Below are 24538 nucleotides of genomic sequence, written 5' to 3'. Positions count from 1 at the left end.
ACTGTGCAGGGCTGAACAGAAGGCCTAGAAGCTCAGTTCAGCATTGTGACAGAAGAATGATCTCTAGCATGAGGAGATTTCCTCTAAAATGAGATTTGGGGGTTAGGATGGCAGAGAAGAACTGGGGGGCTTAGAAGTGCTTCAGATTCAGGTTGATGAAGGTTTGGATTTCCTCTGAGGAAGGAAAAAGGACACAGAAGATGACCAACACTGGGAGGACTGGGGTTTCTCCTTCCTGCCTTCTGGAGTAGGGAAAGCTGTGGGGCGGCGACAGAGTGCCAGAAGCCAGCCCTGGAGCTAAGGGTGCCTCCCGCTGCTGCACTGCAGCGGACGGGCACGCTGCCGCCCACGGACGATGGACCTCGGCGATCGCGGGGACAAGTCAACCCGCCACCGCCCGGCCCGGCTCCAGGCCGAGGGCGGCGCCATTTCCTCTCAGTACCGCCCGGGTGCCGCCATCCCGCCCTCAGCGCCGGGCCGCGGCCCTTGGGCGGCGTCGCCTGTGGTGGACGGCAGAGGGCGCTGCCGCCGCTCGGGAAGGGCGACGGTCGGGCCCCGCCGCCATTTGCTCGGGGCTGGGGCAGCGTCGTCGCCCGGAGTGCAGTCCTGGCTGCATTTTCGGCTGGAAAAGCTTAGTGGCTGTTGGTAGCAAACCTAACAAAGTCAACAACAATAATAACTTTTTTTTTTTTTTTTTTTTTTTTTGGCTCTGGAGCTTTGCTGTCTTAGCCGGCTTTGCTCTTCTTGTAGGGAAACAAGTGTTAGTGCTTTCTGAGCTGCGTCTTGGGGTTGAACGCACAGGTATTAAGCACTTGCTTTATTCTTTTCTACACACTAGCCACCGGTTTTCTTTCCTCACCAACAAACATGCAAATGTGAGTCAAGAGGTGGGGGTAAAGAAAAAGCCTCCACACGTGTTTGAGGAAGTTAAGAGTTGAAAGCAAGCATTCCCCCGCTTCACCTCAGCTCACCTCCACAACACCTTCACCTCAGCCTGCTGACTTCTTGTCGTCTTTGAGTATTTTCTGCTTGTCAAAACCGATTTCAGTCTGGGCAATGCTTTGCTAATGCCAAGGGAGTGGAAATCAGTCCTTGCATGTTGGCCTGGGTACTTGTGTAAAAATGTGCGGGTGCGCTGACTTACACCACAAGGATGCGGCACGGGGTGAACCTGCAGAAGGCTCCTTGGCAGAGCCTCCCACTGCAGTAGGCATTTGATTCAGCTGGAGATACCTAACATGTATTTTGTTGCAGCTGGGCTTCCAAGTGCCTTGTATTATTATTTTTTTCCCAGGTGCCATGCCAGCTGTGTGCTGTATAGACTTTCCTATGCCTTCGTGCTGTCACAGAGACCTCAGGTAGAAACTGGTCCAAGAGATGCGAGTTCTGCCACTGCAGTGTAGCCTGGATCCCACTGTCCCTGACTGGACTACAAGGGCAAACTACAAGGGCATGTGGTAAGAAATTGATCTCACCACCTAGAGGCTTTGCAGAGATCACTCTTCTGGTGTTTGTCCTCTGAGTGTTGGAAAGTAGCCTGATCATCCGTGTTAGAGAACTGTCAGTTTTTACGGTAGTGTTAGTGACATTTCTAAAGGTTTTCCATAGTCTTTCAAAATAACAGATACAGGGTAATTGGGTTAAAGGAGGGGGGACTGTGAATTATCTTTTACTGTTTTAGTATTAAAAGACTAAAATGTCAGCCAGCTTGGTAATTGATTGAAGGAGGGTGTGACTCTTTACATTAAGGAATCAATTTCAGAATAAAGTTTTTTTCTCCTTTTCTTTTTTTTTTTCTTTTTCTGTGCCACAGCTGAAAGTGAATTAGCAGTAAGAAAGGTGCATTTCAGAGCAGATCAAATTATCAGGAAGGAGGGAACTTCAATGAGTCACATTTTAATTAGGTTTAATTTCTACAGTCTCCTCTGTGTTATATAATACTGTCTTGAAAATAGCTGCTTTAGAAGGAGTCTAGATTTTTACTTATCTGCACTATTCTGTGTACTTGAATTATAAACATAAGAGGACACAACGTGAGAAAAAAAACAAACAAACCTCAGAACACAATGGCTGGACTTACCACTACAGCTACTTCAGCAAAGCAAAATGAATGGATTATATGTACAGCTGTATGAATAAACAAATAAATAAATAACATGGTAATCTGCATTTATTTTTGGTCTTTTAGTTTACTCCCTTCTTGACTGTTTAAATACTTCAATGTTAGCCAAAATAGCTGTTGTAATTACATTATAATGTAATTAATAAGGTTGATTAAACATAAGATTTTTATAAGATTGTTTTGGACTTTGGAACAGCACTGTTTATTTTAAATTACAGTATTGACCGTGAAGTGTAGAGGATGCCCACCTTTTTCTAGGCCTAAAAGTTTCCTGAGGAAAGATGAAAGAATTTAGGGTACAATGCGTTATCAGTCCTTACCTTTTCTGAAAGCATGAGAAATGCTTCATTACTGTGGTGGAGATAGTAGTCTTAGATTTCAACAAGTGTATGCAGTTGGAGGATGCTCTTGTTAGCTCACTCAGGTGAACCTGCCTTACAATACTGTGCCCTACATCTACATTTTTAGCAAGGATTTTAGGAGCAGCTGCCATACTAAGAGTTCTTTTTACCTGAAACGTAGCAGAGGCATACATTAATACCAAAGTCCCTTGGTGGTAATAAGAGCATTAACAAATTGGCTCAAATCATTTCAATACATTCTGCCACCTCATTTTTAACCTGTTAAAACATGTTCACCTCTTCTGTTGAAAGTCTTTTTGTTTCACTAGAGGGCACTATTAAACAGAAAATACTGTATTAGTTTGCTGATGAGAAAAGAGACATCTCCTGTACTCAGTTGAAAGAAATCCTAAGAGAAATTCAGTTTTCAGCAACTGATTTTAACTTGATTTTTTTTTTTTTTTAAACCCATACTGTCACTTTACTATCCGTAGTCTTCTCCACTGGGAAAAAACACTAGAATCATGTCAGCCAAACACCTGACCTATTTCAGTGTTTCATGCATTTAAGCATTTAGGCATTTAAGCACGTCAGCCTCAGAAAAGACAGTGGTGTCAAAAGGCACAGAGTAGACAGAACACTGGGCAAAGGGAATTTCCTCCACAAAAGTGGAGATGGATTTCATTTTATTGTGAATGTCACTAATCTTTTGCTCCTAGAAATCTCTACTCTTATCCTTCTTTCCAAGATCCAGAGAAAGAAAATTAGCAAGAGGCTTTCACAGTTTCATCTTTAAACTGATGCCTATCCTATAAAAACAAAACAAAACAACAACAAAAAAACTCAACCAAACAACAACAAACCAAACCAAAACCATTTAATATTATGATGAATAATAAACACAAGAGATATCAGTCTAAACAGTTGTGAAATGCAGGCTAATGAGTACAAATCTCAAGAAACCTAGACCTTGGACATATTTACAGCAGACTTCTTATCCCACTGGTAGTAGCTTGCAGTATGAAACACCTTTATTGTGGAAAACATTTTGTGGTCAGCTGTATTTGTCTGCTTACAGAACATGCGGAAAATTCCATGTGCTACACTCCTAAGCCTTTTCTTAGAAATGTAATAATGTTTCCTGATATGGAGAAGAAGAGGAAGGTGATGACCTAAGGCATGTATTACTGAAAACAAGGATGTGATTTTTCCAGCACTGTCCATCTGGTGTCTTTCATAACACAGTGTTAATATAACTGAATGTTTAGAAGACCAGAAGCAAAAGCAACAGCTTCAGGGAATGCAATAATGAAACTGTTTCACCAGTTTTGTTCTGAAGACAGTAGGATTATAATAGATGGCTGATAACCAGGGCACAGTAGTGTTAAAGAAAGCAAATAGATAAGGAAAATGTATAGATTGAGAACAATGTTCATGAATGCTGATGCTGAGTTCAACAGATTGAGGCTGAAGAAGGCATGGAGCAAAGGACAGACCTATGTTTTGAAAATCATCATGTGAGTAGCCTGGCTTTCAGTAAAAAAAGGAAACATTGCATATATTTTGGTAGTTTAAAAATGTTTAGGTATGCAACAACTTTTGGAAGAGACTGTGCATAAGCACCAGTTTTCTTGGGAAGCCCTATGAGGTAATTATTTTCAGAGTGCCAAGGTTCGTGATTCCTACTTCAGACACAGGACTGGCTAGTTTCTGTGCCCTTACCTTTTCCTGATCCCTCATCAGACCCTGTAGAGTACCAGTCCCCAACATGTAACTTGTGAAGGATATGTTGGCTTCAAAACTGGTGAAACAGCTCAAACCCGCAGCAAACTGAGGTACTGAAGCTGAGGCTGAGAGGAGAGTGTAGCTGCTTGTTTCTGCATTGCGTTACTTAGTGCATACTGTGGCCTGTGCAGCTGCCAATGTAGAGGATGGGCTGCGCAAAGATGCTAAGCTCTCCTCAGTGCTACACTGCAAAGCAAAGTGTGATGAGAGCCAGCTCGTATGGCCCCCTCAGGATAGTACATGGTGAAAGCCTATGGGCAGAGAAGTTTTTTTTTTACTTCTCTTGGCACAGTTATGTACTGTGCTGTAAGAGGACAATGAAAGCCCCCAGCTGATATTTGCTGGACTATTTACTGAGAATGGGTATCCAGGCCCTTCAGCTTGCCATCAGAGCTCAGCTGGCTGATTTGTTTGAACTTCCTGTTATGTTTCTGTTAATGGTGTCTGTGACTCTGTGACTCTGTGACTAATGCACAGAGAAAGTAAAAATAACAGCTTAAAAGGAAAAAAAAAAGAGGGGAAGATCAGATAGTTCATAAGACCCTTTTTAAGTGGGTCACCAGATACTGAAGTATCGTAAGTACTTGAGATGTTACATGAATTTTTTCTCACTTTATGTACAAGATTATGAAACTAAAGTGCTCGGTTCTCTCTGTATACGGACACCCATAAGAATGCTTTTGCCTGACCTGTGCATTTCCTGCACTCTTTTTGCTCAGTTTAGTGTGTGATGTTTGGGCAGTGTCCCACTGAATAATACATGTGTCTTTAATAGCATTCATGTGCTTTTTTTGTGTAGGCACTGCCAGAAGCCAGTCAGAGCTGACGCTTGGCCAGCGCATGTGTGACAAGGAGTAGAGACAAGTATGTGGGACTTGATTCCATGTGGGGCTTTGTCGATCTGTTTCCTGTGTGAAGAGCAAATGACACAACCATCTAGGGTGCCAGTGATTAGAGAATAACGCCTTTGTGTGTCTTCTTTTAGCTAAGCAGCTAATATGTATGTATATCAAAACCTGCTGAAATAGTAACAGAAGAAGGCATTGAGAAAAACTGAGGGCAATGCAAGACCATCAGCCCCAGTTACATTTCTTTTCTTTTCGGATTCCTCACATTTTCCCTGTCTTTAAGATCATAATTTAGTTGTTAAAAGAGTATTTGGAGCTGTTTATTTATGTTTTCGTCTCTGAAATAACACTGACTTGTAATGATGTTAGCTGCAGAGATGTTAACCTTTGGCTAACCGTCAAATATTTCCAAAAGGCATGCCCTCCTGCATGTAAAAAAGAAAAGTACCAGCAGTACACACTCACTCAGCTGTGCTGTAGACCCCATCTCTCACCTGTGCTCGTATATGAGATGAGAAAGAGAGGGATCACCTTCTATGACAAATTTAGCTGCAGGATGAGGAGCAGAGAGGAGAAAAACTTAGTTGCCATATATATATATATAACTGGATGCATGCCACTGCAGTCTCTGCAGTGCAGGCCACATGCCAGATCTCTTTCTTAGCCTGGTAAGGTAATTGATTAAATAAAGTTAACCACTGTATAATTCTAAACTTTTCTTCTTGCTGGCTCTTTTTTATCTAGTTTCCTTCCTTCCAGAAGATGCTGCTACAACTACTCATAGTGTTGCTGACTGTGAAAGTAACAGAAATAGCATTATTATTTTTTTTTCTTATTTAGAGTGATGTAACAGGAAAGAATATCTGCTTAGGACATATTGCCCTGATAGAAATCCTATACAGTTACTATAAGTTGTGCCCTCCCACTCATATTTCCTAACTGGTATTTAACTAGTCACTGTCCTGATCTAAATGGCTGGGAGAGCTGGTGATAACACCCATGTGGTTGTGTAGCCCAACAGACAGTGTGAGCAAAGGAGCTAAAATTCCTGTAGCCTTCTGGTAATTCCATGTCTGATGTAACTGGAAAAGTTGACCTTGAATTTACCAGAACTTTGAGGTGGATCTGCTTAAAACTCTTCAGAGGTGAGCTCTTGAAGAAGACTACATTTTTTTTTTTTTTAACTGAAGAGAAGTCAGGTTTTATCAGAATATAAATTAGAGTAGTCAGTTTTTCATTTTTCGAACAATGAGAGCTGAAGGTTACTAGAGATGGAATAGAAATAAAGGTCCATACCACAGTGTCCTCCTGGCAGTGTGTCATTGCAGTTGGATTCTTATTTCCTTCTGGTTTCAGACAGCTCAGTAGCTTCCTAGGTAGCAGCAAGTTCTCGGCAGTCCTCTCCAATCCATGGGAAGTTTATTTTCTGTTACTTCAGAGTCTGAAGTGTCAGCTCCCTACTTATCCCAGCAGCCTCTCTGCTTGGGTTGCAGACACTCATGCCTTGCCTTGCCTTGCCTTGGTCTCTGGAACTTTCCTCTTGCAGTTAGGTGGCAAGTTAATAGCATAGACAAAATAGTAAATTGGGAATACATTAAAACAGATGAAATCCTGGATCAGAATTGTCCAAATTCTGCAAGAACACCCACTCAGAAATGAAGTGAGGTCATTCCTGACTGGTGATAGCTCCCTTGGCTCCTTGCCCCTGCAACATTACATCTTCTGCATTCTGCACAGAAACTCTTACCATTCTTCCAGACCATGATCCCAAAACGTGTGGTAGATGGCACCCCCAAGGCCCATGGAAAGATTTTGTTTCAGTTTTAGCCTTTCTGACTAGGATTATGTTATGAGCCATTTTTGTGATTCTTCTGCTCTCATTTCCCCCTCCTTTTGAAACTTCTCCTGAAGTTTTCCCGAAGCTACAGGAAGCTTTCAATCATTTTTCCATTGTCCTGTGTTGGTAATAGTTATTCCTGCTGTGAAGCTCAATACTTGCTATCAAACATTAACCAAGAGTGACATTTTCAGTAGTTGCATGTGGCCCACCTACTGCTGGTGCTGAGCGTGCAGAAACAAACTGATATTGATTATAACTATACTGAGAAAGAACTTAGTGTTGATGGGAACATTTGCCATGGGATTTTATTATTATTATTGTTTTTTAATGACTATCTCCAATGGAGAAAATGGGGAAAACAAAATTATTTTTACAGGAAGTGTGTGCATTTCAAATATGTAATGGTAAACACAATTAAATGTAATTTATTTTTTGATCTTGATATTCCGAACACAGAAATCTTCAATGCACATTTTTGGCTGTGAATCCTATTTTGTATCTAGTCCTTTGGAGGAATAACATCTGTTGTCAAATGTGGTTTATGACTTGTCCCAAATTAAAACTTCTGTTCTAGAAAGGGAATATTGGAGGTTGAATTTGACCAGTAGAAAAACACAATGAACATTTACCAGCCAATGAGTAATTGCCTGACTGGACTTGCAGATGAATTCTTTATTCAGCACCTCAGCATTTTTGTGGAAGTATAGGCAAGTTCACTTCTGACTTTCTCACTGCCTACAGAATAGAGATGATTGACCTGTATAGAAGCCATCATGGAACTGATGTACATTTGAGGATCTTGTTGGCTCTGGAAAGGGTGGAGGACCACGCATGGACTGATTTGTCCTGTCAGCTTGGAGGTTTAAGAGCAAATTTTAATTTGACTAATAGTCTTTAAAAAAAGAAACCAGCAACAAACAAATGAAAACTACTATTACAGAAGCAGACCATGATGTCGGCTTCTGTATTTAATTTGAACAATAAAAGTGACCCACATTTTCTACCACATTTTTAAGGTAACAATGTTTCCAAAAATAAAGTCCAAGTTGAATTTGCTTAAGGATGAATGTGATGATGAACACTTCAGCATTACCTGAATGTTGATCTTCAGCTGAACAGTGAAGAGAATAATGATTTAACATTATGCTTCAAATATAACAATACATAACTTTTGGCTAGCTCTATCCTCTTATTGCTTTATTTAAAATTAGCAGTGATCACTCTGAAATAGATAAACCTTTTGAGGGAATTTATAATTTTTTTTGTTTTGCTTATAGACTACATTTGCCAGACTTCCTTGAACTACATCTGTCTTATTTATTTATTTCTTTTCCAAAACAGCATATGATATTAAATCAGAGAACAAACAGGATAGCTTTTGTATGTAGCAAGGCTATGTCATTTATTTTCCATTTTAATTTTCATTTGTTTGTGTGCTGAAAATGCAAGTGTTCAGTTTTATAAATTGTTTCAAAGTTCAAGCCAAATATGAGAGTCTCAAGTTACACTCCTAAATCTGGATTCAGAAAAAAAAAGTGGCCTGAATATCAAAGGTGATGAGTACCTGCTATTGCCATAGATTTTGTCATCCATATTGTTTAAGACCCATGAAGGAGTAGTTGCAGAAGCAGATATGGATTGGCCTTGCTGATGCACCCCGACTTGCGGAATGCCCTGGGTCTTTGCCCTCACTTCTTCTGTAGACCCCGTGAGCATTCTCCAGCTAAATCCTCAGTTCCAGGATTGTGCCTCTCACCTAGTAGTGTGTAAAGCTCATAGACTGGGTGAAGCATGGGTTTGGATGAACTTCTTGAACCTTTACATTCAGAAGTGCTGAGGATTTTTTATAAACAGTTTCAGAGTTGCAGGCTTTGATCTTATCTCTGTGCCATTACTCACTCAATTCATGTTTGTAAGGCAGATAGTGCTGTCAGAAATCCTGGGACTCAAACTTAAAGTTTGATCTCACCTAGAGCTTATGCTTGGCTACCAAGTAATGGGTTGAACCCATCTTTCAGTTGAGATGGAGGTTTTGATCTGCTCCTTTGATTCTGTCCCTGTCTACATATACATGTACACATACTTAAGATAAACCTGGTAATTATCCCTCTTGGCTGATTATTTTGGGGGCGATGATGCAAGAGTCATAAGCATTCATTTCTGTAGTGTTATCCCACTCCACCTCCTCACCATGTGTTGAATTGCTATGGTATTTTTGTTCGTCTCTTGTCTAGTCCTCTCCAGCCTTCTCTTTTCTCACCATGGACTTACAGGCTTATAAGAACTGAATCTTTGTTATTTTCTCCTTTCTCTCTCTCTCCCTCTCTCTCTTTTTTCCCTTCTAACTGAATGTGTGTGAGTGAAATGAGGGAAGAACATTGGGCTGCTTGCTTTGCGTTGGTGTTTACTATGAGTCATAACAACAGCTTGGTGCTCTTGAAAACTTTTCTGGTGGGAGAATCAACAGCATGGATGCAGCTAAAGAAACAGCAGAATGTACTGTACTTGCAGTTCTCTGACTCAAGGACAAAACTGTGGGAATGTATTTTGATGGAGGTTTGCACTTAACTCATGCTATGGATATATTCTGCTAAGGAAGCAAACCTGGTTGCTCAAAGTTTGCCATGCATTGAAACTGGACTTACTGGGAGGGATTTCAGTGGTAGTTGACTTTTCATAGAGCTGCTAAAATAGACTTGGTGTGAGAGGTAAGTCTAGAATGATTATTTTTACATTGACAGCACATAAAAGCTTAAAATAAGATGACATATTCATCGTACTTCTCTCCAGTTATTCGCCTGGAATTACCCAGATTCAGAACGTTAAAGATCTATTTCATTCTTATACCTGGAATTTCCTTGTTCCCAAACTACTCACAATTTCTTACACTTAGATCAGAGACAAGGATTATCCTGCACTGATACAGAACTGAACATATGACCAATCATTTAAGATCCTAATATAAACTAAATGAAGACTGTGTTGTCTTGATTTCTAGTTGAATGATCAACTCCGAAGCACTCTATCCCCTGTTACGTGACTGAAACAAACAGTAAGAGACAATACTCACCCTATGTCTGAAAGTCTGTTGTGGCAATAAATGAGACTCCAGATCACTTCCTTGATGCAAAGTGCTGTTGGACAATAATTTCATCACTTGCCTGTGTTCAGAAAGCTTAATGGTGCTTCCAGGCTTGGCTACAGGTCCAGCACTTAGTTCAGAACACAGTGAAAACAACAAATCCCAAGTCACGATGTTGGGGTACTAGGGTTAGGTAGCTATACAGTACATGTGAATTGAGACAGGAATAAAACATCAGGATAAAGTAGAAGGATACAGCCAAGTGGTTCCGAATGCATCTTGTGACCAGCAGTTTCATATCTAATTTTTTTTTTTAAAGTTTGAACAGAAATTGCTCACATTTAATGGAGGAAAATGATCACTAGACAAATAGTTTCAATATTCAGCTCTGCTGGTCAACATTTACCAGTTTTCCACAAGCTATGCCATTTGACAGGCAGTAATTTTACAAGTGAATAATGATGTTGGTTGCTAGTAAATCTCAGGTATTCTAAACTATTAATGAACAGCCTAGACAATAAAGCAAGGAGATGGGTGCTACACTTGACATAATAAAGAGTCTTTCAAGTTGATGAATATGGCTTGTCTGTGGTAGACTAGTTATACCCTACCAGAATTTTTCTTCATTTCTACATTTCTTCATACAGAAAATATTAAGTAGGAATTCCAATAGTTGTTTTTTTTTTTTATAGCAGTATAATGGTAGTACATTGCGGAACTGCAAAATTCCACAATTTTCACATAACACATGAAAAATATCCGCCTGGCATATCAGAGATAGCCATGATACTCATGGAGGCAAAAGAAAAAATATAATAATTGCACAAAGTTGACTGCTGAAAGGATACATAAATAAGCAATTTGTGTCAGTACCAGTAGTCTCATTATGGGTGCCTGGCATTGCCAATTAAAAGCAAGAACGTGTCTGAAGTATTGGCCTAGAATATACTGTATTAGAATCTGTTTTCAGTAATACGGCTGGAGAGAGCTAGGACTAGAAATGTCATTGACTGATTAAATCTCTATGGGCTGCTAATGTTTCACCGTTAGATACTGCTTTAGAAGAAAGTAAAATAGAGCAAGAACTGAGCTAAGTGTAGTATCAAGTTCTGAGTCTAAAGGCAATTATACAAATGCCAGAGTCACACCTGAGTGTGACTGACCCGAGCTGCTTACAGCAGCCAGAGAGAGTCATGGTGCACGTGAGGTTAATGACTGTGCTGAACCTGTTCTCAGATGTTGGCTAAATCTTAAACAGAAGAAAACAAATGTGAAAACATGACCTCTGTCAGAACAGTTCACCTTTTGTGAACAGAAGACATCACATAGCTTCTTGACTCAGAAGAAAGGTTGTTCTGGGGAAAATTTTTTGAACCATGGTGAAATGCTCGTTCTGTCACAGACCTGAAGAGTGACTTCAGATTTGCAGGTTTTTAAGGCCAGAAGGGATCATATACTTTGAACTCCTCTGTGATCCAGGATGTGAAACTTAATTCTTGCATAAAACTTGTGATTTAAAACCAAAACAAACAAACAACAACAAAAAAAACACAGATGTCAGGACATATTCTACAGAATAATATCTTGTCTCAATTTACATAGGATGGATAGTTACATGCATTTCTAGTCAGCTCTCCTCAGAAGTTATTATCCCTTACTGTTGCAATGATATGCCTGTTTCTAGTCCAGATTTCTACCTAGCATTCATTATGCTGAAATTTCTATCAGAAGTGTCTTCCTGACAGTGGTGCATCTCTACTCTCATCAAGGGGATTAATTAAGCATTCTTTTGGACAGATTAAATCACTTAGTCATAGTTGTATCTTTTCTGAGCTTGTATCTTTCTTGTATTTTTTCTAAAGTCGCTTACAATTTTTCACTTGCAGTGTGGACATCTACATTTATCATAGCATTGTACTTGGAACTTGAGTTCAGTCAGTAATCCACCGTGATCCCCAGCATCCTTCTAAATTTGAGATTAGAGTCCTCCATCTATTATGTGCTTTGGCATATGTTCTTTTAACTAGATTTGTATTTGGCTGTATTAAAATTGATGTTACTTAAATGAACCTATCTCACCAAAGCCATTCAAATCAATCTGAACTGTCACCACAATTCATTTGCACTCTGTTGCCCTTTTGTCATCTGCAAATTATGTCAGCAGTAATTGGATCTTTTCTTCTGGGTTATTCATAAAGACATGGGCTTGCAAGAGGACTTGTGGTCAGTTCAGAAGTAATCTCTGCCAGTCTTAGCAAAAAAAAAAACCCAAAAAAACCCACAACAACAAACAAAACAAAACAAAACAACAACCAAAAAAAACCAACAAACTCTCACAGCACAGTTGCTCTCACAGTTACTGTTGAGACATGTCCATCAAACAATCATTGCTCTGTTTAGCGCAATTATGCATTGTGCTATTATTCCTTTATCACGTGAAACAACTAAATAGTTTATCACAATGTGTATAAAAAGGTTTATTAACACATTTACCAGTTATTAGACAAATACATAGTCCCATCCAAATTTAAGACCTATTTTCCATAAAACGTGGGTTATCATTATATTGCAGCTGTATTCCAAATCGGTCTCTTTTCTGCTTGCCTGTGATGATAACACAGTAATTGACACCGAGTCACCCAGATCATTGCCTTTATCATTTTCATATTGCTAGCCCACCTCCAGCTTATTTTTTCTCAGTCATTTGAATCATCAGTAGTTACTATTTTTGTTACAAACTATATTTAGTGTCATGCAGTAAAACAATACAAGGAACAATAAAAGATGACGGTTTGGCCAGGCAGTGCAGAAACATGAAGTAGCACAGATCCCTTGTAAAATGGTTTAACTTCTAAGTGGAAGAAAAGGGTTATGCACAAAGTGAACAATGGAGTGAAAATTACCATGTTAATACCATAGGCAAGATAAAGGTATAAGGTTTTATCAGATCAACTATCACGTATGGAAAAACTGGGCTTTCCAGCTCTAAAACAGAAACAACAAACTTTAAAGTAGATGAAGTAGAAATTTAGAGAAGACTGCTTGCATTTTAGTTAATGTGTATTTGCTAAAACACATAAGTGAACTGTTACTCGATGACCGGAAAGGTAGAATATTGACGGGGAAGAGGTGATAAGAGTTTCTGTGAGAAAGAGAATATGCAGTCTTTTTTGGTTCTTGGGTGGAGAGATGCAATGAGGTGCAAGGAGGGAGCTGGCTTAAAATGGGGTGGCCTGAGGGCAGCAAGATGCACTGCTAGGAAGAACAGCACCTGGCACTGACTTCACTGGCCAGTGAGGACATATGTCAAGTATGGTGAACATTTCTGCTGATGTCCTCAAAGGCCTTTGGAGAAAAAGAAATGTGTATTCTCATGGCTGCTCTGGATGCTTCAGGCAAGTCTGCTCTTCTTGGAAAGGTCACAGCAACTGGGGAAGAATCCAGATGACTGTAAAAGGAAATGTCACATGGATCTTAAAAATGTGTAAGAAGGAGGGTCCAGGTTAGGCTTGCCTCAATCCCTGGGAACGTTATGGAGCAAATGCTTCTGGCAACCTTTACGAAACACATAAAGGACAGAAAGGAGCAACCAACACGGATTCACAAAAAGCAAATCGCAGCTGACCAGCTTGATTGCTTTCTGTAATGATGATACCAGCCCTGAAGAATAGGGGGCCAATGGATTTTATATACTTTGACTTAGCAAGGCCTTTGACACTGTTTCTATATCACCAGGTTAGTGAGATATGGGCTAGGTAATTTGGCAGTAAAGTGGGTGGAAATTAGCTAGACTGCTGGGCTCAGAGTCCAGTTCAGTGATGTACAGTCCAGCTAGCAGGCAGTAACTAGTAGTGTCCCTTAAGGATCAATTACTGGGATCCATGCTGTCGAATACCTCTATTTACAACCTATGTGACAGGACAGAATTCACTCTCAGCAGTTTGTGGGTGACACCAATTTGGGGGGCATGGCCAATACGCTGAGGGCAGGGCTGCAATTCAGAGACACTAGAACAGTCTGGAGAAGTAGACTGATAGGAACTTCGTGAAGGTCAAGAAAGAAGAAATGCAGAATTTTTTTGTCTTGGAAGAATATCTTGAGGGGGAATAACATCTTTGTGGCAGTAAAAGCTGGATGCCGACTCTGCAGGAATCAGGTCTGTAGAAAAGCGTCTTATAGTCCTGTTGCACAAGAAGTTGAACGTGACACAGCAGTGTGCTTTTACAGCAAAGAAGGGCAGTAGCATCCTGAGCTGTATCAGTACAGGGCTGCATTAGTCATGGACATACTGGAGCAAGTCCAGCAAAAGGCCACAGAGATGATTAAGGGGTTGGATCTTCTGTAATAAGAGGAGAAGCTGAGAGCTGCGACTCTTCAGCCTGGTGAAGAGAAGTTTCAGGGTGAACCCCATCAACACGCCTAAATATCTGATAGGGATATTTTACTTTAAGAAGAAGGTGGAACCACGCTTCCTGGTAGCAGAGCAGGAGACAGTAGGCACAAACTGAAATATGTGGAATTGCATTTCAACATAAAACAACAACAACAACCTTTTATTTTGAAGGTAGTCAGACATCAGCACAGGTTGCCCAGTGAGACTGTGGAGTATCCATTCTTGGAGATATTCAAAACCTGACTGGACACAGCTCTGTGCAGCCTGCTGTACCTGACCCTGCTTTGAGCAGAGTGTTGGGCTGGGCAATCTCTGAAGGCTCTTTCCAACCTCAACCATTTCGTGATTGTATGAACTGCGGAATCCAAAGACATGCTGCGTACTGGTTCCCTCTTAGCTTGTGATTTGTTCTGTTAGAGAATCTTATCTGAGACAGTGCCTCAGCCATTCTTCCTCAAAACTTTAACTGCCATGTATCAAATATCAATGACTTTTTAAAAATAATTATTTTAGCTGCTGTCTAATATCTTCAGTTACCTGGGGACAACTAGGAGTTGATTGTATCAGTATAAAACCAGAAAATACCACCCTGATTCTTCCCAAGTAGAAAATACTTCTTTCTGAATTAGCCAAGTCTGCTTTATTTTTGCAAAGGCCAGTCAGCTAGAGACTTATGCAGATTAACCATCCAAATCTGTCCTTTCCCAGAACTGGAGGCACAAACTGCTGTACTATATTTCCCTGTCTGCAAAACCCAATGCTAAGTATTAATTCTGGAAGCCTTCGCAGGGTGAAAGTTCATTTGGTGTTCCTGTTGGTAGATAGTTGGACATGAAGAAGACAGGGAAAGTAAAGTGGAAAAAGGGAGCAGAAAGTGTCACCCTCCCAGGTGACTGCTTCCGTCATTGTCAGTTTTTGAATGTTTGCTGTGTTGGCCAGATCACTTCCTGCACCCAGATTGTTAGCTGTGTGGTTTGATAAGATTCCCAAGTCTGCTGGCCTGGAATTGGTCTTATGGATTTATGTGTTCATATGCAAAATAAAGTATAAAATAAACTCATTGCTGAGCGTTGGAACAATTACTGTAGGCTGCTAACCATATGTGAGAGCAAAGTGCGTGACTTTCATACAGTTAGAATGAATCAGAGGCTAGCCCACTCTTGCATTGCAGTGACATTCCCATTAAATGAATTTGTAAAAGCTGAGTGTTTGGAGTGCTTTAGATGTTGTTAACCATAGATCTTTTAGAATGAGGATTGTTTCTGCTTACAGCACCTTGATTAATTTGTAGTGTGTGGTCTATCCCTTCAGATTTGTCATGATTACTGTGTTTGAGTGAGGCCATAAAGGAAAAAAAGATACAGATGCTTTTCAAGTATATGGACATCAAAAGGAGCTAAACGCACTGTACATGGCTTTTCAATATATCTACTGGCTTGCAACATAAAAATCTAAATATAGAAAGGATTAAATGCATGATTGTAATTCTGCTAAAACAAGTGCCAGGGTTTCTGTAGCATTTAATGGGGGTAAGATCAGACCATTGATGTCCTCAGACGTTATTAACCTGTATAGAAACACAAGGTAGAGTAATTAAGAGATCTGGGCTTTTGTCATTTTTAATTATGTGAAATTTGGTGTTATGATTATCTGTAGTATTTTTTAACTCTTAATATATTCTGCTGTGTAAGTCTCATCTCATTATATAGCAAGCATCTGTATGAGTTTGGAGGTCAAACTATAACGAGAATAAACTGGATCTAGAAATTAGGATCATAGAATCACAGAATGGTTTGGATTGGAAGGGACCTTAAAGACCATCTAATTCCACCTCCCCTGTCACGTGCGGGGACAACTTCCACAAGACCAGGTTGCTCAAAGCCCCATCCAACCTAGCCTTGAACACTTCCAGGGATGGGGCATCCACAGTTTCTCTGTGGATCTAAACCTACTATCTTTGAATTTAGACATTATTCCTTGTCCTATCCCTACACTCCCTGACAAAAAGTCCCTCCCCAGCTTTCCTGTAGGCCCCCTTGAGGTACTGCAAGGCCACTGTAAGGTCTCCCCGGAGCCTTCTCTTCTCCAGGCTGAACAACCCCAACTCTCTCAGCCTTTCTTCATAGGAGAGGTGCTCCAGCCCCTTGATCATCCTTGTGGCCCTCCTCTGGACTCACTCCAACAGGTCCATGTCCTTCTTGTACTGGGGGTCCCAGAGCTGAATGCTCCAGTTGGGGTCTCATGAGAGCAGAGAGGGAGAATCACCTCCCTCACCCTGCTGGCAACATTTCTTTTAATGCAGCCCAGGATATGGCTGGTTTTCTGGGCTGCAAGCACACATTGCTGGCTCATGTCAAGCTGTCAAGCTTTTCATCAGCCAACACTGCCAGGTCCTTCTCCTCAGCACTGCTCTCAATCCATTCTCTGCCCAGCCTGTATTTGTGCTTGGGATTGCCCTGGCCCAGATGTAGGACTTTGAGCTTGGCCTTGTTGAACCTCATGAGGTTTGCCCAGGCCCACCTCTCCAGCCTGTCCAAATCCCTCTGGATGGCATCCCTTCTGACCAGCATGTTGACGAAACCACACAGCTTGGTGCCATTGGCAAACTTGCTGTGGGTGCACTCAATCCCACTGTCCATATCACCAACAAAGATATAAAACAGTGCTGGTCACAGTACTGACCCCTGAGTACCACAGCTTGTTACTGATCTCCACTTGGTCATTGAGTTGTTGACCACAAGTATTTGAGTGCAACCATCCAGCCAATTCCTTACCCACCAGTAAGGTCTAACCATTGCATCCATGTCTTTCTAATTTAGGGACAAGGTTGTCATGCAGGATAGTGTCAAATGCTTTACACAAGTCCAGGTAGATGATGTCAGTTGCTCTTCCCCTATCCACCAATGCTGTAACCCCGTTGTAGAAGGCCACCAGATTTGTCAGGCAGGACCTGCCTTTAGTGAAGCCATGTTGGTTGTCACCAATAACCTCCTTATTAAATATATTAAATTAATTGATATACACAAATTTATTGGCTTTGCAAGTACTAAGTAAATTGTGATTTTTGTTTTCCTCCTACCAAGAAAAAAAGTGTGATTTATTTTCATAAAAGTAAGAAATTGCTATTTAACAGCCCACCCCCTCACGAGTAGTAGTTTACAAAATGATGCCTGTCAAAAATGAAGTCTTAAACCTCTTTGGTGTTTCCCACTGGAAAAATAAATAAATTGGAATGTATAGCTGTTGTTAAGTGATGGAGGAGTAATGAATTTATTCTAACAATAACCCCCGAAAATCTTATCACCATGGAAGTAGCAAACTGTGGAACCAAAACCAGAGCTAAGTGAACAGCATTCAGAAAGCATGAGGTGAAATTCTCTATGCAGTGTGTATAGTCAGCCTTGCATTTTTCTGGGGCTCATCATCCTAAAGCGGAATTAAAGAATTTAACATCCCAGATGATTTTTATTTATTTATTTATTTTTGACAACATTTCAGTTTGAATGTCTCTCAGATGTTAAAACAAAAAAATGTCCCCCCTTTTTAATCTTGTTTTCTGCTGCTTGTCAGCACACAGGTTTCTGCAGTGATCTTTTTTGTAAGACAGCCCCTTGCTGAGAAATGTATTTTTTCTGACTCATACCATCTAATTCTATTTATCCAACCAACATAATCTTAATATAATATTAAGCTTGGGTCTCTGTGTATATTTGTATAGGCAAAGCTGCCCAAGCTCACACATTGCCTAAGTCTTGGCATTTGCATTCAGATCAGTCATCAAATAAAAGTGGTTGGACTGAACTGAGTTGTTTTACTCTATGTTATGGGAATTGGGCAGCAAGTAGGGAAGGAAAATATCTTAGTTATAAAATGGTTGGAGATCAATGTGGTGTCACTGCAGTTTTCAATTGGAGCAGCCTTGGGAGGCATGTTGCAGTGTAGAGTCCCAGTGGAGGAATGCACCACTCGGATACTTGTCTCACCCTGTATTGAAAAGCGTAGTCACTTGACCATATTTTTCTCTTGATATTGTACGTTCTTGCATTTAAAACAGAATCTCTGTTGACTACACATGTTCCATTCTTAATGCTCTGATGAAAACCAGAAATCCAACTGCAGCTGGCAGGCGTTTGGTTCATCACACATATTTTCATCTGTTTGGTTTGTGCCCTTACAAAGTAGTTCTTGGTAATACTTCCTTTAGATAATGTGAAACAGAAATAAGGGGCTACAGGGAAGAGAAAGAAGACTGTAGCAACTTAGGAGTGGGAAGATAGGAAGAAGGGTTGTCTCTTGGGTATCCTTATATCAATTTTACACACTTATAATGTGTTTGTTTTTTTTCTTAATTATTGTTATTATTATTTTTAAGGGTAGCTTATGTGATATGTGTATGAAAACATAACATTTTTAAACAGAACCTCATCCTGGAAGCAGTCTAGAAAGGCTGAGGCATAAAGATGTGGAACAGGAAGCACTGAGGTGGCTATACTCTCCATGCATCATCTAACAGTTTATAGCCAGAGCCAGTAATAGATCTTAAATACCCTGACTATTAGCAGGTGCTTAATCCATTAGATGCCACCTTTTTAGGTATTTAATATTGATACATTTGTTATGGATATGAACTGATTTATCAGCTTTCGCCTGTGGTTCTTTAGTGTCTGGCACATTCCAGTCTGGTTATTTGCTCTGACCCTGAATTTTGCAGCTTCAGACCGGATTGGATATTGACAAAATATGTATTTGAGAAAAGTCTCTCATATTAGTATTTCTAACTGTGGTGGTTTTACTCAGGTGGGCAGCTGAGCTCCACCACAACTACTCTCTCACTTCCCCTCCTCAAAGGAAAATGGGAGAAAATGCAACAAAAAGGGCTCAAGGGTTGAGATAAGGACAGGGAGATCACTCACCATTTATCATCATGGGCAAAACAGACTCAGCATAGGGAGATTAGTAAAATGTATTAACTATTACTAACAAGCTAGAGAAGTGAGAAACACAGGAAAGAAATCAAATATACCTTCCCCCCATCCACCTTCTTCCACCTCCTCCCCACAAGCGGCGCTGGGGAACGGGGAATGGGGGCTGCGGTCAGTCCCTGACGCTTCGTCTCTGCTGCTCCTTCACGGTCACTCTCTGCCCCTGTTCCACGTGGGGTCCCTCCCACGGGACGCCATCCTTCCCAAACTGAGCCTTGGGGGCTGCCCACAGGCAGCAGCTCTTCAAGAACTGCTCTAGATATGGGTCAGTACCACGGGGTCCATCCATCAGGAGCAAACTGCTCCAGCACGGGTCCCCCACAGACGGCAGCTTCCCCCAGACCCCCTGCTCCTGCGTGGGCTCCTCTCCACGGGCTGCAGCTCCGGCCTGGGGCCTGCTCCTGCGGGGGCTCCCCATGGGCCACAGCCTCCTCCAGGCCACATCCACCTGCTCCACCGGCGGCTCCTCCACGGGGGGGCTGCAGCGTGGAGATCTGCTCCGTGTGGGACCCATGGGCTGCAGGGGGACAGCCTGCTCCACCAGGGGCCTCTCCACAGGCCGCAGCGGAACTGCTGCTGCGTGCCTGGAGCACCTCCTGCCCTCCTGCTGCACTGACCTGCGGGGCTGCAGGGCTGCTTCTCACTCCTCTATCCCAGCTGCACAGCAGTTTCTTTCATTCCTTCAACCTGTTCTCACAGAGGCACAAACAACATGGCATATTGGCTTGGCTCTGGCCAGCGGTAGGTCCCTTTGGAGCTGGCTGAAATTGGCCCTTCTCTAACATGGGGCAGCTTCTCGATTCTTCTCACAGAGGCCACACCTGTAGCCCCCTTCTACCAAAACCTTGCCATGTAAACCCACTACACTTATATTAAGCAGCTATAAGTCTTGTTGGGACTTAGTTACTTCTAGGTTAAGAAATTAACTGTTTTGGAAAGATAATTTAGGTGTAGTTTTCAAATTCGACTTAACAGGAAATTGTTCCAAGTTCTTTTACTTATGCCTGGTGTCATACAGAATTAAATTAGATGTGAACAAAATTCTTCTGTATTCAACAGAAGGAGACAACATTAGGGTTCTACTGCTATGCTGTGTCTCAGGTTATTTCCCAAAGAAAGTTTAAACTGAGAAGGATTTGGCTAAAGTAATCAGTTTTTTTTTTTTTTTTTGGTATAAATTATTATTTAGAAGTGTATCCACAGGAAGCAATTAACGGAGATTGGATATACCATTCTTGCCAAGAGGAAATGAGAAACTGCATACATTGTTTGTGGAAGATACTCCTCTGGAAATCATAATTCAATACTGTTCCTGTCGAGCAGGAAGACGGCTTGTAATTTTGCTTGTAATGTGCTTGTAAATTTTATTCATTGATAGAAAAGTCATACCAGTGTCAACGGCAAGAGAAAGCAGCTGGACAGTGAAAGAATGGCTGCCAAGCACACAGTAGAAGGCATTTCAGACTGTGCCACGGGAAAGAATTAAAATAACAAAAAATAAACCTAGTGTGGGAGGAAACTGTTAAACTCACTGAGGAAGTGGTGGCTTAAGTATCTGTCCAAAGAAAACAGCTTTTTTAATTTTTATTTTTTATTTATTTTTTCTTTTTCCCTAAGGACTACCAGGTTGATCTGTTTCTTGGCTTGTCAGTGTATGCTTCTTACTCTTTGCATGTATATTTAGACATGAATAAGATATTTTGAGAGGCTCTGTGTGTGCAAGTGTTGGTTGCCTGGGGTAGGTATGGTGGGGGAGAAGTTATAAGACTTGCTTATGTTTATACCCATAGGGCTTTGAGATAAACTTCAAAGATAACATGTAGAACATTGCTTTTTGAATTCAGTAGTTACAGATGTATGCCTAATGCCTGGGTTTAGTAGTAGCTTCCCAGGAGGGAATACTCTCTCAGATGCCTGGTTTACTTGAAGGCTTGAGGAAATAACTTCCCTGTCTTAAACTTCTCAGAGGCAGGCATGGCTTAAGAAGAGCTTTTCTCACCCAAAGCACTCTCAACACAGCCTGCTTTCTGATGTATGTTTATCAGGGTAGCTCAGGGATCTTCCTATTGAACAGTGACTTGTAAATACAAAATAACCATTTATAGAGAATACTGTATGCAGAACCCTGTATACAGATTTTTATTTATTTTTTATCATTTTTTTTTCAGTGGTTGGAAAAATACTCCAATCATACTGGGTTTGGATTGAAGTATTTTCTACCCTTTAATTAGTAAGAGTGTTTGCAAACTACAGGTGTATCTCACAGCATATGAAATTATGATTGTTAGCAGCATAGTCACAATATGGTCATGATACATTCACTGTCTTAAAATTGTTATAAAAAAATCTTGTTTTATTTGCAAGCCAATACATATTTGGAGCTAAGAATATATGTAGCAGAATATATGTATTCTGCCATAAAGTATATGTCAGATTAAAGGTAAATGTTTCAGCCGTACTTGAAAATCATGGAGGTAAATATGTAAGGTATTTCAGGTACTTACGGAACTGTATAGTGTACTCTGAATACAGCAGTGCACTACTGTACCTAGATCTGATGGCAATTTACCTGGAGTGTTTCATTACAAATGCAAACCTTGGTCTTCCTCAAAAAGACAAGGAAAGGAAAGAAAAAACACACTAAGAAAAGAAGCAAATTTCATATCAGACAAAATATATTTTCCTGTTAATCATTTAAATACTGATTACTTAAATCACTTAAATAGTACTGTATTTATGCTTTGTCATATGTACCTCAAAGGCAAAATACCATGTAAACAAGAAATTTCACTTCAGTGGGAACTAATTATTAGACTAATTAACACAAATAATTATTAGACTGAGAATACAACTGCCAGCATAAGCTAGAACATGAATCTTTGGATAAAATAAAATAAAGAATACCAGGGAAAAAAGATATATAACTCTGAAAAGATTCACTGCCTAGTTTCAAGACAAATAAATCAAAAACAACTATGATCACAGTGTTCTGGAAAGCACTGATATTACACTATGCTGTGCATCCTTTATAGATGGATTTTTCTGTGTGTGGTACAGTTGGTTTTATCAATAGGTCAAAATATTCAATCTAGGTGGCTTGCATTTCTGCCTGAAAATATGTATGTGAAATCCTACATAGAAGTAACTTGATTTTCAGAGTCATCTAAAATTATCTTAAAGGTTATGTGGACTTGATGATGCTCCTTGCTTCTATTTCAAGCTATTATTTTAGGACACCCAGTGCAGTAACAATAGCCCCTGCTAACATAATTTTGTTTTCAGATATGTTAGTGGAAATGTTTAGCCATGTAAAGTGTTAGTTTTAATGTAAGTTAAAATATTTTCTATGTTCTCACTTTTTTTTTTTTCCCTCCATTATATTCTCCTGTTTTCCATACTTTAGTCTAACTGCTGTAAGATTGTAAGATTGGGGTTGTTTCACTGCAGGGAGAAAAGAGCTTTAGTTTCTCACAGTAATGAACTGTGGGAGGTAGTGGTTAGCTACTAAATCGCAGTGGTAATGTGTTGCATTTTCTTTTCTTCTTATGATTTTCACTTTTTTTTTTCCTTTTTCTTTTATTTTCTTTCATTTTTTTCCCCACCTTTTTTTCTTTTCCTTTTTCTTGGAAATAGATCCCATGTTAGGCTGTTTGTTTTCCATTTGGTGGAGTGTTGGTCTATACCTCTCTACGGAGATGTTGATGAAGAAAAATAGGGAACATCCAGGCAACCTCAATGTGGGCCATTTTGTAAGTGCTCTCACTGGTGAGAGTGTTTGGGAGATGTGATGGTGAAAGTAGTCATTTCACAACCTATGGAAAAATGGGGACATTTGGAAGAAGGAAGCCCCAGATTAGTGAGAGCAGAGACATCCAAAATCAAACCAAGGACCTTGTGCTGTGTCGTTATCTCTACAGAGATTTTAATAATGCCTTCTCTAAGCTGAAAGAAAGGAGGGAGAGAAGAACTGTTGCCTGTCTTCAAGTGAGATGATCTCCTGATGTATTTTTCAGAGATGGTCCTTGAGATTTTATGTACTGTGGAACACAGTAGTATTGCAGAAATTTAGCATGAACATCATGATTGTTAGGAGACACTGTGTAAGGAGCATCTTTGTCCATTAATCTGCTTTCTGTTTGCCACACAGGTATGTTTCTGGGCAGTTTCACTCTGGTGAAGGCACTTCCCAGGTGATGATATGTATAGGTGTAATGTGTTTCTCAGGGAGGTTTCACTGACACTTCTTTCTCAGGTTGTGTGTGTGTTTGTGTTTCTCCAAATATCTGGGGAAAAAAAAAAAAAGAAAAAAAAAGGACTGAAAGTACGTGTTTGTCCTTTGTACATAAATAATAGGGAGGAGAAGTGCAAGGGTAGGAATAGATGCAAAGGAATTTGGGACTCATTCAGTGTGTCTTTGACACTTCATGACATGTACTTTTAGCTTTATGAATTTAAATTCCTGTCATCTTAATATAGCTTGTAATTATTCCTCAGGGCACTTCAGTTATTGAATGCCTATTTAAAGTAACTAATAAACTATCTTTGACAGATGTGTGATTCAAGTTCTATCAGCATGAATGTGAAACAACCAATCTTTTTCCTCTTCAGTGCATATTTCCTAATAATTTGATGAAATAAATCTTTTTTTTTCTTTTTTTTTTCTCTTCCCCATGGTAAAGTTGATTTATTATTTGCGTGTTGATGCTTTACTAGAAAAAATATTTATCTGCACAAACTTACATACATTTGGTACATATTAAACTCAAAATTGAAGAGCTTGTGCTTTTTTCTTTTGCTGTAAGTGATGGTTTGGATTCATGTGGTAGGGCTAGGCAGTGGTGCAATTTAAAATGTTCATAAGCTACAGATTATTGATTAGAAATGTTTCACTGCATTGAAAGCTCATTTTCAAGATGGATACATTTAATAACACGTCTGTTTTGTGGAATAAGTAGTATTTTGCAGCAATCATGGAATGCAATGGCTACTATGTTTCTTATAACTGTAATTGGGAAAAATACTTTATGGTGAAACTAGACACCCTTACAGGTGTGTGTTTATGTAATATACATCATATAAGTTGTATGAATTACCCAACTGGTTCCTCACGCCTCCTCCCCAATGTAGGTCCTTCTCAGGTCTTTC

General features: G+C 40.2%; 1 long non-coding RNA gene across 1 annotated transcript; it reads left to right on the top strand.

The window, feature by feature from the left end:
- The first annotated feature begins 533 nt into the window (after nt 1-533).
- Nucleotides 534-2707, top strand: LOC121061860. The gene is made up of 3 exons (XR_005815316.1): nt 534-801; nt 1295-1457; nt 1814-2707. It is a non-coding gene; the product is annotated as an uncharacterized LOC121061860 (long non-coding RNA).
- Nucleotides 2708-24538: the final 21831 nt, after the last annotated feature.

Source organism: Cygnus olor, chromosome 1 (genome assembly GCF_009769625.2).
Source record: "Cygnus olor isolate bCygOlo1 chromosome 1, bCygOlo1.pri.v2, whole genome shotgun sequence".
Taxonomy (NCBI): Eukaryota; Metazoa; Chordata; class Aves; order Anseriformes; family Anatidae; genus Cygnus; species Cygnus olor.
Note: the sequence above shows the minus strand (reverse complement) of the source record. Positions and strands in the feature narration are given on the sequence as shown.